The sequence below is a fragment of the Lutzomyia longipalpis genome, chromosome 1 (genome assembly GCF_024334085.1).
Source record: "Lutzomyia longipalpis isolate SR_M1_2022 chromosome 1, ASM2433408v1".
Taxonomy (NCBI): Eukaryota; Metazoa; Arthropoda; class Insecta; order Diptera; family Psychodidae; genus Lutzomyia; species Lutzomyia longipalpis.
The window spans coordinates 40,719,986-40,735,424 of NC_074707.1; the positions used below are offsets into that span (position 1 = coordinate 40,719,986).

Genomic DNA, 15,439 nt, shown 5'->3' on the forward strand with positions numbered 1-15,439 from the left:
ATTTAATTTTAATTAAATTTATGGAGCAATTGGAGTGGAGAGGACACGATGATGGAGATGCTGCCGACAAGAGGCAACATTTTAGAGATGATTATTTTAGAGAATCCACAAGAGCTACAGGTAAACTATATACACGGTAAACTCCCAGTGCATGCCTGATGGGTATATTCTGGGGAGAACGGAAATGCGTTCCACACACACACACACTCATGCTGCCTTTTTAGAGTGTATTGGTGTGTCTACATTGTAGACTAGAATATTGCCTTGAAGTCGACATTTCATCTTTGGGTATATGCAGAAGATAATTAAACTGTCCAACTTGTTCCGTACACAATAAGAACTCACTTTGCCAAATTCTTCTCATGCGTCATGGCACCTGGGAATTAATCTAATTGACGTTGTGATATGAGAGTAAAGCTGTTAAAGATGCAAAAGCTTTTGAGAAGTTGTGCAAGAAATCCATTTTCCTGGCAATTGATGCTGGTGAGACACAATATTGTGTAAATGATACAGATGAAATTCGTTAAAAATTCAAAATTTATTACTTTTATTGCACTCAAAATGTCAGGGACGTAGCTAGAAATGTATTAAGGTGTTAATAATTTTTAATACGTTTAAACTGAATAAATAACAAGATTTTTTTTTACAAATATGTTCCCTTTATCTTCTAACGTTTGATGTTAATTTCTGACGTTTGACAATTTTTTTTTACGTTTAAGTGTTTGTTATTCTAAGTAAGACGGTCGATTTTTTTTTTAAATTTTTGACATCTATTTTTTTAACGTTTGACATTTAAATAAGCTCAGCTACACAAAAATCATTACTCAAACTCTAAAAAATCTTTTTTAAATGTCAAACGTTAAAAAATAGACGTCAAAATTAAAAAAAAACGACCGACATAGAATAAAATGTCAGACAAGAGTTTAAACGTGAAAAAGAATTGTCAAACGTTAGAAATTTACATCAAACGTTTGAAGATAAAGGTGAAAGCTGTATTGACAGAATTGCGCTTTTAATTTTCAACTGAGATTTCATTTTTGACGCTGACCGGAGGAAAAATAATTTTTCCATTTGACTTCGTTTGAGAAATATATTTTTTAATTTTTGACGTTACTTTTGAATGTCTGTCGTTTTTTGACATTAAATATTTTATTTAAACATTTAAAAATTTCTTTTCTAATTTTATTTCAAATTTTTTTAGCTTTAAAATTTTTTTTTTAATCTCTAAAGAAAAGCCTAAACTTCTTGAATTTTTAGGAAGTATTTAGACATATACACCTTATCTACCCCCATGAAAAAAAAATCAGAATGAGAATAAAGTTCTCAAGAAGAAAAACTATCCAAATCTGTAATTACTAAAATATATAATCGTCCTTTTATAAACTCTTCAAAATAGACATTTTCCTTTCGTTACAAACTTCTTGTAAGTTTCACTGTGAGTTTATTCAATTCCAAGCTTAAGGAGCAATAGAGTTAATTTTGTTGAAAATTCAATTCGATGTAGTGCTTTATTTGGCTTTTTTGTGTGCCAAGAGATTGTTAATGCTGAAAATCCTCAAAAGAAGTTAAGTAACATGAAGATAAAATCCACCCTCACCCCGTTCATTCCCCATTGAATTCACCGCATTTTGCAGAAGAAAAAGATAGAGTTGTACTTCTTTGTTGAAAAGTTCTCTAGCAGCACATAAATGAATGGATTCTATGGGCAAGAAAGGGGGAGGCGAGGAGAAAATATAGAGTAGCAAGGTAAAATGCTTCAATCTCAATCCTATCCACCCCACCCGTTCCAACAGACAGGATATGAGGTTGTGAGGGAGAAACAGATTGAGATGCGGAAAAGAGGGTGTTGAATTATTTTAATGCAATTTCGTGGAGAATAACTGAGAGGGTTCAGAGGGTATTTCATTTCATATTTCTCATAGAATTCATACATATACATATACCTATGTACATCCACCTCAAAATATTCCATCATGCAATTAGTTGAATGTTTCTTTGGTTTAACTTTGGTGCAGTTCTGAAACAACTATAAAGAATCAATGTCTTGGGAGAAGGATCTTGGCGTATTCAATTTCTTACGGAAACTTCCACCAGAGCGTGCCGAAATGATTTCCTCAAGGGTGGATATTACTGAGATTTTCATTGGGGGTTGTTTTTCTTTATGCCATTTTAAATGAAAATTTACTAGCTTTTCACCATTGTGTTGCAATTAAAGTTGTGAAATTCACCTTTTGTTAATTTTGCTTAAATAAAAAACTTTTTACTTTATCTTCCTTGATTTTATGTCCTCTCAAAGAATTTTTTGAAAAATAAATTTATATGATAGTGTCTATCTTTATGCGCACTTTGGTGCACTTTGCAAAAGTTATGAAGGAAGTTGTCTCAATTACATAAACTAATCATCTCTTTCTATCTTTGGTTCTTTTTTTACAAGCTATTTTTACAGAATATTAGTCTGATTATTTTTATAATTAAAATTTATTCTGTTAAGTGAAGTTCTGAAGTACTTTCTAGAGGAGCCTAAAGGTAGGCAATTAAGGGAAAATTAAATTCTTCACACCTGGTTTGGCCTAAATTTTATCCGCCCACTAAATTCTTTTTTTTTCCTTAGAAGTTTCGCTAAATCATAAAATTCCTAATTAGAAATAAAATATTGTAATAAAATATTTTCACTAAAAAAATTAAATAAAAAAATTTATAAATCTGAATTTATTCCAATATCATAAAATTAAAGCTCATTAATTTGTGATTAAAACTCTTGACCTAAAGTTCTCTAAAGGATTTCTATTAATTACATACACAAAAGCTCTATTGATGCTCAATTTGCTTAAAAAGCTCGTCTTCATACTTCCACAATAAACATCTTTATTTATTCTTTTGTGGCTGTCTTGGGTCAAACGAATTGCGCAATAGACATCTCAAAAGCTTTTTTTCTTCATTTCAACTCTTTCAACTCACTTTTTGAGAGTCTTCAAGTGGCTCAACGTCTCGCTCAAAGTCACTGACTTTTTTTCGCACACTTTTATACGCAATTTTTGGTTATTCGCGTCATTATATTGAAATTGAAAATTATCACGGCAAGTTGGGCAAAAAAAAAAAAAACGAAAACTAAATGGGTCAATGAATTGCTATTGGTCTGGCCTTGAATATTTCATGAGGAGATGGCAGAAATTCGTACAAAATGCGCGATGGTCAATTGGAAGAAGAATGAACAATGAAAATGAAACTGATGGTGAAAAAAAAGCATATAGCATAAGAGAACAGAGGAGGATTTGCGCGGAGTCAAAGGGGGGTGCAAATCATACCCAAAGCGTCCAGTCTCTCTGCATTTGGCGAATGTACAAAGAGAGGCGAATTGTGTGTGTGCGATGGCGAAAAAGTCAGACACCGCTCCCATTAATTCCATACACAACGCAACTACGAAAGAGTAATTGCGAAATATTAGCTCTGTCACTGGCTTAATTTTGCGGCGGTGTCCAAATCATCCCTCCAAGCAACCAACTCAGAGTGGGGAAGTTTTGCTTCCCAAAAAGAGTTAATCGAGCGCAAAGGTCAGAAGTTTTGCCCTGGTTTTGGGCCACCCAGGAGCAAAAAAAATTGATGAGCTTCAGTGGAAAAATAATCACCAAATCCATTTCGGGACTACAAATGAAATCGAATCTGTATTAGTTTCCTTCCGTAGATTTTTTTTTTCAATCAACCCTCATGTAATTACTCAGCATCAATCTGCCGTGTGGATGGCCCTTCGAACCCTTTTCCTTGCTGTGAGGAAAAATCGTCGCATCGATGAGTCCCACTTTAATCACTAATAGATGCAATTACCCCCATCATTCGCCACTTCTCTTCAGCAACCCTCAACGCATCGCTCTTCTCCGCCATTAGCAGAGGAGGAAACGGAAATGAAGAAAAAAAGAGGAAATGTCCAATTCCTTGCGACATGTTTTCACATTTGATAAAGAAGTACTTTAATATTGAGGCTAAAGCAGAGATTTTTGTTCACTTAAATAGCAATAGAGCTCTAAAAATCTATTTAGTTGTCAATAGCTCGATATCCGTATTCTTATCGAAATCCTAGGACTTTTAAACATCCAGAGATTAGTCAGAAATCTATACAAGATTTTTTAAAGATCTTTTTTCTTTCACTTTAAGAACGTTAAAAATTAATTTAAAAATGACTTGACTTTATCATATGACGTTCATTTTAATTTTTAACAATTCCCTTCTTACGTTTGACGTTAATTTAAAATGATTGTTGTTTTTTTTCTGACGTTAAATTCATAACGTTTGAAAATTCTTTTTTTCTAAATTCTTTTTGTTCATTTTAAATTAATTTTTAGAAAGAAAATAATTTGCTTAGACCTCTAAAGAAAAGCTTGATTTTCCCCAACTATTACAGGGTTTATAGAAATCAATATAACGACCATAGCTACGCCTCTGTAGAACTTGATCTTTGATTATCTCTGGTTAAATCCATTTTGAGTCAAAAGAATCTTAGGAAACGTAAATTTCTCCGGGCTTTTTTGGTGGGAGCTGAGATGCTCTCTCCGGGGGCGTCAAGGGTGCTCTGGGAAAACTTGAGAAAAACCCGGAAAAATATCCCCATTCGGTAATTTGTGATAAAAAACTTTGTAGCTTAGGATTAGTGCTTATATATTAACGCAATCTTTGTCCCCAAACCAGGTCAATATACTGCCTGAAAGAGAAAAAGAAATTGACGGAATCCAAAAATAGACAAAAATTGTAAGTTAAAAAAGAAAATAATTTAAATCTATTGTATTATAAAACTGAAAATAAAATCTCCTCCAAAAGGACCACAGAAGAAGGCGAGGTGATTCGCCGAAAGCTCTGGTAAAAATTGTGTTTTTCTCGGATTGACACGCATCCTTGACGCCCCCGGAGAGAGCATCTCAGCTCCCACCAAAAAAGCCCGCAAAAATCACGTCAAGAAAAAACCACCAAGTAAATTTCTCCTTAAAATTAATTAATTTAGATCATCTGTCTCTTTTGTAAATATTTACATTGATAATAAAATTCAAAAATACTTGGTGTTGGCCACGAAGTGGAACACCAACTAATTAAAAAAAAAGTACCTAATGTTGTGAACCTAGAATTCTATTCTATTATTTTTTCCTCTATTGTAATATTTCATTCCTTATTCTCTTCAAACTTACAATATTTTTTTTCTTTTTCAATGAAAACAAAGAAATATATAATTATTTTTAATATATAACCATAAAATACATAACTATCAATCAATCTATCTATTATATAAATAAATATATTAGTAAAATTCTATAGCCTAAGCAGCTATGAAAATGATATTATTCATAAGTGCTACGTCTAAATTCATTATATGTATACATAAACCACTACTCATAAACAGAGTCATGTATATTGTTAGCAAATAAATCCATAAAATGCCCCCCTGATTCGCTCGAGCGGAAGCAAGGAGATGAATAAATTATATGTTTTATTGGGTCACAAACATTCATAAATAACTTGTTGGGGTTTGATTTAGAGCTACGTTGTAAATCTAGCACCTTTCGCGGTGTCTATGACACGTGGAGGTACATGATATTGACGAGGGAAGAAGTTAAAAGTGTTTGATTCTAAAAGAGACTCTGCGTGCATACATTTCATACTCTCATGGTTCCACTGCTTTGCTCTACACACACATTCTATGCGGTTTATTAAATAGGGGAGAGAGTGAGGAGTCACAGTCAGATGGTCACAGAGGCAGAAATAGAGAGAGAGGAGAATTGCGTCCATTTCAGACACACCAAATGCCACATCCGCTGACCTCCTGGAGTCACCTGCTAATAACTCGGAATGTCAAGAGGTTGTGCACTTCAAAGGCATTCTCCCTGGGCCCTTGTGCAGAAAGGATCTTCATATTGATAATGATAACTAGAAGAGGGATGGTACGGGGTGTGAAATTACTTGTAGAGGACTATGTCTATGTGCCCTTGTGGTCACCATGGGGAGATTCCAAGCTATGAAATGAAATGCCTCTAAAGCATACAGAAATAGGGGTTGGGGTGGAGTTAAAACTGCAGCTCGCAGTTTATTAGAATATTCAAAATATTTCATTGAAGTCAATTTAGGTTTGGGAAATTATGTAGTATGTACGAGATTTAGCGCTTTGGTTGCGTCCCCTCCTATGTAGCCATCTGTTGATTTAATTAAGCTTTGTTTTCTGAAGTTTTTTTGCTTTCAAAAATTGAGGTGAATGAATGCCAATCATTGAATACCTTTTTAATAACAGAGATAAAGTAATTTAATGCATTTTAAGCTAATTACTTTATACTTAGGTTTTAGAGTCTGTTTATTTAAGATCCGTATTGTAATTTAGTAAGTTTTATAGGCAATTTAATTTGTAAGAAAAGGGTGAATAGACGGAAAAAATAAAATGCGGGAAGTGCCGAGTTTTTTGAATATAAAATTAATATTATCTATTTATTTATTTATTCAATTTTTATAACTTTTTATATTTTTTATTGTAAAATTTCTTGAAGAGAAATTAGGGTTCTCTTCCTCTTGTTTATGTTCCCAATATTTTATTATTTATCAAATATTAACCAAAATTCTAATTTACTGAGAAATATAGTCGAATATTTTTTTTAGCGATTAATCCGATCAAACTTTGGATTATTAAACCAAAAAAAATTAGTCAGGCAGAGCTTTTATTTATTTTTTTTTTAAATAAAGAAATATTTTTTTTATTGCCTATTAAAATAAATTGAATTAAATTAATACTTAAACTCACTGATCTACTAGGCCAAGAGATTGACACACTACCATTAGTCGAAATGCCTTTAGGTTGTAGTACCGAAAGTCTCTTGGTAATTATTATTTAGAATATTTTTAAATATTGGAATTGTTTTATTTTTAAACAATCAATATTTTATATCCGTTTAATACTCCGAATTAAGCTCAAAAAGTGTAATTTCAATTGCTTTCCACTAAAGTAAGTAGTTATATAGCTAAATAAGTTTTAGGAGAGCTTTGTTCAGTCAAAGAAGTTTTCATGTCTTTTTTTATAATATTTTTTAACTTTTTGGCTTCTAATTAGTGAATATTTTTGCACTCGAATTTGCATAAATCTCAATAAAATGCTAATTAACATTTTTCTAGGTTTTGAATATCTAGGCAGGTATCTTAGGGCACTAGGCCAGACTTGAATATATTTTTTTATTCTCTAACTTAAATTATTCCCAGGATTTTATGAAATATTTGAAAATTCTGACTTCAAAATCTTGTAGAAAACTAAACGAGAAAAGTTTTAAAACTCTTTCTTTAATCGAATTCATTCGATTTTCATAACTTTTCATTTGCGAACTCTGTTTTATTTAATAAATTGATCCTAAAACAGTTCAAAATAGTATCAAAGATTATTCAGAATATTTATTTTGAAAATTCCCAACATAAAAAATTTCCGTGTATTTGCCTCTATGCTTGCAGCATACAGTGTAGCCAATACTTCTTCGTTTGTTCCAGAGTGCGTGTGCTCTTCATTCACATTTTTCTCTCTGTTGGTTTGTGTGTTATGTGTGTTGTATAATGAGTGGTGTAATGTGGCTCTTGAGCACGATAATCATGGCTATGCTGTAAGCAATGAACTTGACTTCATTTTGGCATTGAATTTTCATTGCGATTGTCGAGCACCTGGCTCGCCGCGGTATGTGTGCGCGAGTGTTGTACACCTCAAACCAGTCGCATTGCCCATATTTTAACCATCAAGTCTCTCTCTCTTTCTCCAATTCTTCTTACGCCAATTCAACCTTTCATGCTCTGCATAGATAATGAAAGTGAATTGAAAATGCGAAGATGGCAAACAATTCCAAAAGGTTTTTGGATTGTTGAGAAGATTAAAGGCAAAAGGCGCACTGCGGGGGTGTGTTGAAGTAAAATGTGTTGTTGTATATGGGGGGAGGGGGAGGAGAAAAAAGGATTGAACAACTTGGAATTCAAAGGGAATATAATGAATATATTGATGTACAATGGAGTGACTCAATATGGAGAGAAAAAGAAAATTCCTATCGTTTTCTTTTCTTGTGAACAAAATAATTCAAACTCGTGTAGATAGAGGAGTTGTTCATATATATTCTATTTGGTCCATCATATTTTTTGGAGCATATCACTCCGTTATTATTCAAGGAATCTTCAATCTTTTCCCAGAGAAATATTTATGAATTGTTTATTGTGAAAATTCTGAAGAAAATTCCCATTTGTTATTCTTCTTTCGGAATTGCAATGAGTTTATTGTCAAATAGTATAATTTTTATCCTTTTTATCATTTTTCCCGAGGAGATTCCTTTAAATTCTCCTGCAATACACGATCCTGTCGAGCTTGAATTTAGTCTCTTGAAATTTTAATTTCTTCATCTCCTATGCTGAGAATCTGTATAACTTTGAGATGCAGCAATCCTTTTGTGAGTTGACACAAAATATTGGTGAGGATTTGATGAAATACAGAGTCCTTTTTTGGGCCAGGCGCAGAGGAGTGGATGGAAAATGTAATATGGAAATGAGATTGTAAGTCATCTCTATGGGATGCTGTTGCTTCCTTTTCTGCGGCACCCACCCCCCATCTCCGCCTGAGGAGGAAAAGTATCTACTGTCTGTGTGTGAGAAATGGAATATTTCATGAAGTGAAATGCACGATGCCTTTCCCATGGCATCTTTTCCCTAAAAAGCAGAAGCTCATAAAGCATCCCGCACATCTCCTCACACACAACTCCTTCAACCCCCATGCATAGAAGCAACAAACCCCCTCATACCTTTGCCACGTGATATTCGGGGTGTGATACAATTCTGCAAAAGGAAAAGTAGAAGAGCTTGAGTGAAAATCCTCCAGAGTGTTGCTACCCTTCGGGTGTTGTACACCCAGAACAACATTAGGCTCATTTGAAAATCCGTTTGTGAATTTACGCCCCATTGCCAGAGTGATAAAATTTGTGTTTGATCAGGGCTACACAACACATAGCTCTATGTGAGCAAACCCAAAGCTTCGTCACCTCCGTCAAACATCCCCCAGAGTCGACACTTTTGCGCTTTTCCACTAAATTTCACTCATTTGCCACCACCCGTTCCCTTTTTGTAGTTTCTACATATACATCGAAAGGTATTACAACAAGCAACCCCCTTTTTAAAGGCAAAACTCATAGGAGACACGAACAGATCGCGTGGAAAATCAATCAACTTTTCCCCACTATGGAGATTTTCTTGCACCAACACCCACCGCACTTTGCAGTTCATCTCTATTTTCTGCTTCATCGAAGTTTCTCACATCCATAAGCTATATATCGGGGTGTGTGGAAAATCAAAGAGTATATCGTGGTATCGTTCACCTCTTAGCTCACCGGGGACCCCCAATATCCATGAATAGCAAATGAAATGAAGCGAGATTTTCGTTAGTCAGTCATATTGCATGCCTCCCTTAGCGTTTTCACTCTCATGGGAGTCTGAAAGGAGTTTCTTCTACCTCTCTGAGGTTAAAAAGTCATCTATATAGTGATGTATGAAAATGATAAAAATACATATCTTATTGCAAGGTTTGATGAATCATGAAACGTGAGAAAATTTTAAGAAAAGAATTTAAATGGTTAAGTTGGTAAAAGAACCGTAAGAACAATGTAATGTGAATAATTCGTAATTGTCACGAGAAAGGAAATTATTTACTTTTATACGTAATAAGATATCTTTTAATATAAAATATCAAAGCGTTGTAAAGGATGAAAAACTTTCAAGAAAAGTCAAAAAAAAAATTATTCAATTAAGTAGCATAGAAAAGCTTGAAATTCTAATTTTAAAAAATCAAGAAAACCAAATTTTGAAATTCTAACAAATTCTGGGGCCTTGAAATTTTACTATATTTATAAAATAATTGAAATAATTTGATTTCTTGATGATTCACGTAAAAATTCGGTCGCAATTGACTTCTTAAAATGTAGGTTTGAGAAGAAAAAAAACGTAAAAGTTTAAAAAAATATATTTAAAAAAAAGGGAAAATTTAATTATTACAGTTATTTGAAAAGTATATCTCACAGAGATTTTTTGCTTATTTCAGTTACTCCATTAAGAATTGTTTAGAGAAAAAATAAGACTACATTTAAATGAAATAAACAGAAATTAAGGAACGTTTTAAGTAGTTTGAATGCCTATAAAACAAGAAAAAGTAAAATAAATTTAAGCTATTAAATTCTTTAAAAAACACATAAATGTAGATTCTGATATATGTAAATCTTTTCTTTCCTTTTCTTTTCTTATATTAGTTTTGATGTTTGGTATTCTGTCAAAAATCTTTTAAGATTTTGACATTTTATTTCTTTATGTAATCGTGTTTTTGAAGCAAAATTACTTTTCAATGGCTCTTTAAAGATCTTTCTGGTTGTATTCTGGAACTACAGAAAATTTATTTTTCTTGTATATTAGAACGACAAAATAACGATTAAATTAAAAAGTATCAAATGTCATAATCCTACAACAACTTTTAAGTTGTTAGAAAAGACAAGAAAGGATTTTTATTAGAATCGACCCCAAAGTCTTAGTTCACTCTACATTTTGCTGATTCTACAATTAAAAACAATTCTAAAAAGATACAAAAAAAATTACTTTAAACCAAATAATAGATTTTTACATAAATGAAGTATATTTGTGTGGTGAAGCATAACCACGATGCAAAATTTTTCCTTTTAATTGATATATTTTCCCGTAGAAAAAAATATGTAAAAAAAATAAAACAATGTGTATTTTGGTTCTATTTCCACGCAGAATTGGTTATATTTACTTTCTCTACATCCATGTTCTGCTATTGATCTATTTTGTGATTCTATTCAGCTACCATATACATAAATTTTTTTCAAGTCCTGTTTGTGCGAAATTTACAATCACTCAGCACAACTTCCTTTGGAATAATTCAGCACAAATGTTCACATTGTTTTCTCAACAATCAAACAACTGATGGAATACAATGTTTTCGTAGTGGAAAATGTGAAATATTAAATTTGTAACTCACATAGAGATGGGAACAAATAAAATTAACTTCTCTCCGGAGGGATGGTGTGCGGAATTGTTGGAGAAATGTTCGGTATGCAATTTTCAAATTGGTTAGCACATGAGAGATTCTGCTTCCACACAGAAATTCCCTTTGTGGCATATATTTGCTATATGTACATTACATAAGTCCACAAATGCGTTGTCCAGGAAAGTCGAATAATTAGGTATAATCCATTTGAATTCCAGACAATTTTGGATGCCCCGCTGGGTCAAAAAAGGTAACAGGAGGGGGCAGCTTTGATTGAATTTAATGGGAAACGTATGCGAAGGAGGGGGAGTGTGGGAGTCACGGATGAAAATTCTAAACAAATACATAGATATATATTGCTTGGTTGTTCTGGCATGAAGTTTTATTGTAAACAAATTTGCTAAATTTAGAACGAATTCTCCCATTTTCCAAATGCATCTCCCGACACTGCCTGTTAAATGAGACTAAAATGAGTCTGAGCTGCACGACAGAGCAAACAATATACGGGATGAAGCTCCTCAATGGACGTCTAGAGCATGAGAATTAATAGGAGAAAAGAAAATATATTTATTGCTTAAGCAATGGCTTTAATTCTATCAGCCCACGTATAACATTCGCACCAATCTAATCCCCAACAGAGATCCCCAAAAATTCTCCCAGAAGATTCAGAGAGCTTCATTGGGATCCATCACACAATAAACACGATATATTGGAAATTCAATTGAGACATTTTGTTTGTTTTTTCTCACAGACATCGCGGGGGGAGTTTATAAGACTCCAATATCCACTGCGCGAGATGAAATTTGAACAAGTTGAAATTGAAAAGAATCATCACACAATCAATTCAATCCGCACATAAATTCAACCTACTCAATACGAGGAGAAAACTTAAAATATATCTGATTTATCATACCAAGATGATCATCTCACAAGTTAAATAAAATTTTCTTTATTGCATGCAGTGTCTCATCCAAGCTTTGGGCACACATACCCACATATTTCTTTGGAATATTTATTGGGTTCAATCGTATGAAAAAATAAAGAATATCAACAGTTGATAAGTCAAAAGTTTCAAGTGATTTTTCACGAAAAAGACTTTTCCAATAAATTCCAAAATAGTTTTGTGAAGAATTTTCATGAGAAAAACATATTGAAATGAAAATGAAATTGAATTCAAATTTATTTTCTTTGAGAGAAAATATTTTCGAGTTTTCTTTATTTGAGGTTTTATCTTGGGTTTTTTAATGTAGGGGTAACTGGGGTAAAATGGTGAATTTGAAAAAAAAATAAAAATTAATAACTCAAGAAGCAGTGAGAGCTAGTCTGTTTAGTTTTGTCAGTAGTTGCACTTTATACCCCTGCCTAAACCTAGAAAGTTTCATAATAATTGTTCCAATATTTTGGCTTTTATTTGAAAAACAAATTTTTCGAACCTCAAAGTTACTCTGACCTCTCAACTAAAAATTAAGTTTTGGCGAAATTCTCTGCAATTTTTTTGATCCAAATGCATTTTTAGACAGAGTAACTATTTCTAAACACGAATCTAATCTGAATTTTCCGAAAAAATTTTCCGAGATTTCCCGAAAAACACTGATAGTAAAAAGTACCGCTTGGGGCAAAAAGGTGAATTTGGTGTTTTTTTTAAATAACTTTTTAAATTGAAAAAATAATTTCCCTTAATTAGTATAAATATTATATACAATTTGGGATGTTTAATCACTTACTGTTACCAATTTTTATAAACTAAAAAAATAAAAAAGGCAATTTCTTAAATTTAACGTTTTTTAAATTTTTTGTATTTTTTTTATTAAAAAAAAGTTTTAATTGGTACACAAATCTCTCATTCACAATAGATATTATAGTGCCTTGCTAAAATAATTTCATTAAATTAAGATTAGCGAACAAAAAACGCAATTAACCGTTTTACCCCAGGATTTTTGGAACAGGCAAATTTGGAAGGGTTTGGAAAAAGGCCTGAAAAAGCATTTTCCCATTGAGATAGAGAAAAATCGTCTGAGACAAAGTTGTAGCCCGGAAAATTTCCTATAAGATAGTCGTCATGGGAAATCTCAAATATTTCCATGGAACTCAGGAAAAATTATCTCTCAAAAATTCACCGAATTACCCCAGTTTCCCCTAATCCTTATGTATATCCGATAATTGTTAAACGACATGTTAAAATTTCTTACGGCAACGTAAGAAAGCTACCTATAAACGTATTGAGTGTTCGTTAATTCGTAATTTGTTAAAGATTGCAAGATTTAAAAAAAAATCCTTTAATTTTTATGATTTAAATTTAATTAAACATCGTTTCTTATTTATTTCAATATTGCTGACGTCTTTGATGTTAATCAAATCATATTTTGCACACAAAACAATTAATCCATAGATATTCTATCACTAATAAAATAAAGTATCAAATAGCTCATTTAGAATTAAACATTCCACTGAATCCTGTATCCCAAAAATATTTGGAAAGACTGGAAAATGGAAAAGGAGGTGGTAGTGCTTTTTCAAATATTAATTGAATTTCATTTGACAGCTATATCATACACAGAAATAAGCTTATTAATCATACATTTTGCAGCTCCCCTTGCAGTCCATTTGACAAATTTTACGTGGAAATAATTTTTAATAGACCCCTCTTTGGTCACTTTACTAATTCCATCAGTTATAAATAAATTAATTATGACATGCAAATTTTCCATTTCCCATCCATTGCTGCATACATCGCTTACCTGGGTGATTATAGGGTGGCTATATAGGATAAATTTTGGGGGTAGTTTGAGAGCAAAATTGCACACATGAGTCAGTTAAAATCACCCCCACACGAGAGGGGGAGAGAGAAGGTATTGTGGGGGTGTGTTGGGGTAAAAAAAATCGGCAGAAAGTTGATTATGTGGCGCAAATGAAGCATTAATGGTTGAGAGTAATAGATTCCGTTTGTTCATTAGAGATATAATGTAAGAGGAGAGTTTTAATTCAAACGAACAGATGGGTGGGTGGGTGAGTCAAAGCATCCATTTATGAAAGCTTCCAATTTATTTAATTACTATTTCAGTCCTGCACTCGGTGCTTTTCATTCCGCCACCACCACACCGTATACAGAGGAGTGATTGTCAATAATCATTTATCACTCGCTTGATACACTCCACCATGTGATTCTGGGGTCACTCTTTCAGTCAACAAATTGATATTACTCCGACTTTGTAGATCCTTCGATTTTGGGGTTTGGCTTTAGGATTTCTGATGCGGTTCCCACACACACACGCCACCTCCTCCCGTATGAAGCTTCCCCAACCTCCCATATAATTACTATTCAATCCGATATCCATGATTCGTCCATGTGAATGGATGAAAAAGAGGAAATCACCACCCATTTTTGCCCACAAAAATCTATTGAGGGCGCACAAAAAATAACCCCGCATTTCCAACCTGGATGGATGAATATTGAAAAGCCAAAAGTGTACGAGCCTTTGGAGCAAAAATTCCCCGTGTATAGACTAATATTCTCTGGTTGAATGATAAATGGGGCATACAATGATAATTTTAGAGCTCTGACTATTTCGTGCAATTCAAATGAAATTAATCGAAAGAATTTTCCGCATGGAAGATTGATTTTCTCGCCCTCTCTTGATGGTTCTCACGTGTTTTCGCTCTCTGTGGATTGTGGAAAAAAAAGGTCATGGAATTGATTGCCATCATATTGAGGGGGCAATATTGATGAAAATTGAGGATGTATTTCACACAGAAATAATTGGGTGTATTTTATACAAGAATACTCCTGCTGTGAAACACAATGGAGCAATTGAACTGACTTCCTCACTCTTTTTAATTAATATTATTGTTGAAAAGAAAAAAGAGACAGAAAAAATTAAAAATTAAGAGGATAAGAAGTAACAAGTAAGAGGATTTCTGAATCATTATTCTTTTCCATTAGTACCTTTTATTGATTTTCTGGCCAAATTGGCCAGTTTGGGCCTTTTTGTAAATTTTAAATACATTTTCATCACATATCGCAATAAATTAACAAACTGTATAAGAAAATTTCACTTACTTTATTTAGATTTAAAAAAAAAATCAAAATTTTAAAGGAAAAAACTAATGCCAATACCCTAAAAATTCAGGAAATTCATTTATTTTTCTTCCGAAGTGAAAAAAAAAAAATTTTAGATAGAAACATAAACAAAAAGATAAAAACAGCAACAGCAAAGTGTGAAATTAAACTAATAATTCATTTACAAAAGCTGTGTAAATGATTTTTTAATTTTAATCTTAATAAACTTCTGCTAAAAAGAATCTTTTTTTAATTCATATTTAACGTCTTTTTATTGGTTTGTCCAATATTTATCCGGATTTCTAACCTAACATATTTACCATTACATTCACTGGGGATGAATGAGACAAAAAATT

The 15,439-nt window shown here is 32.7% G+C and overlaps 1 protein-coding gene across 15 annotated transcripts in view; it reads right to left on the minus strand.

The window, feature by feature from the left end:
* The window catches only part of LOC129787317 (polypyrimidine tract-binding protein 2), a 393,752-nt gene that overhangs the window by 204,530 nt on the left and 173,783 nt on the right, over positions 1 to 15,439 (minus strand). The gene's annotated exons all lie outside the window — the stretch shown is intronic.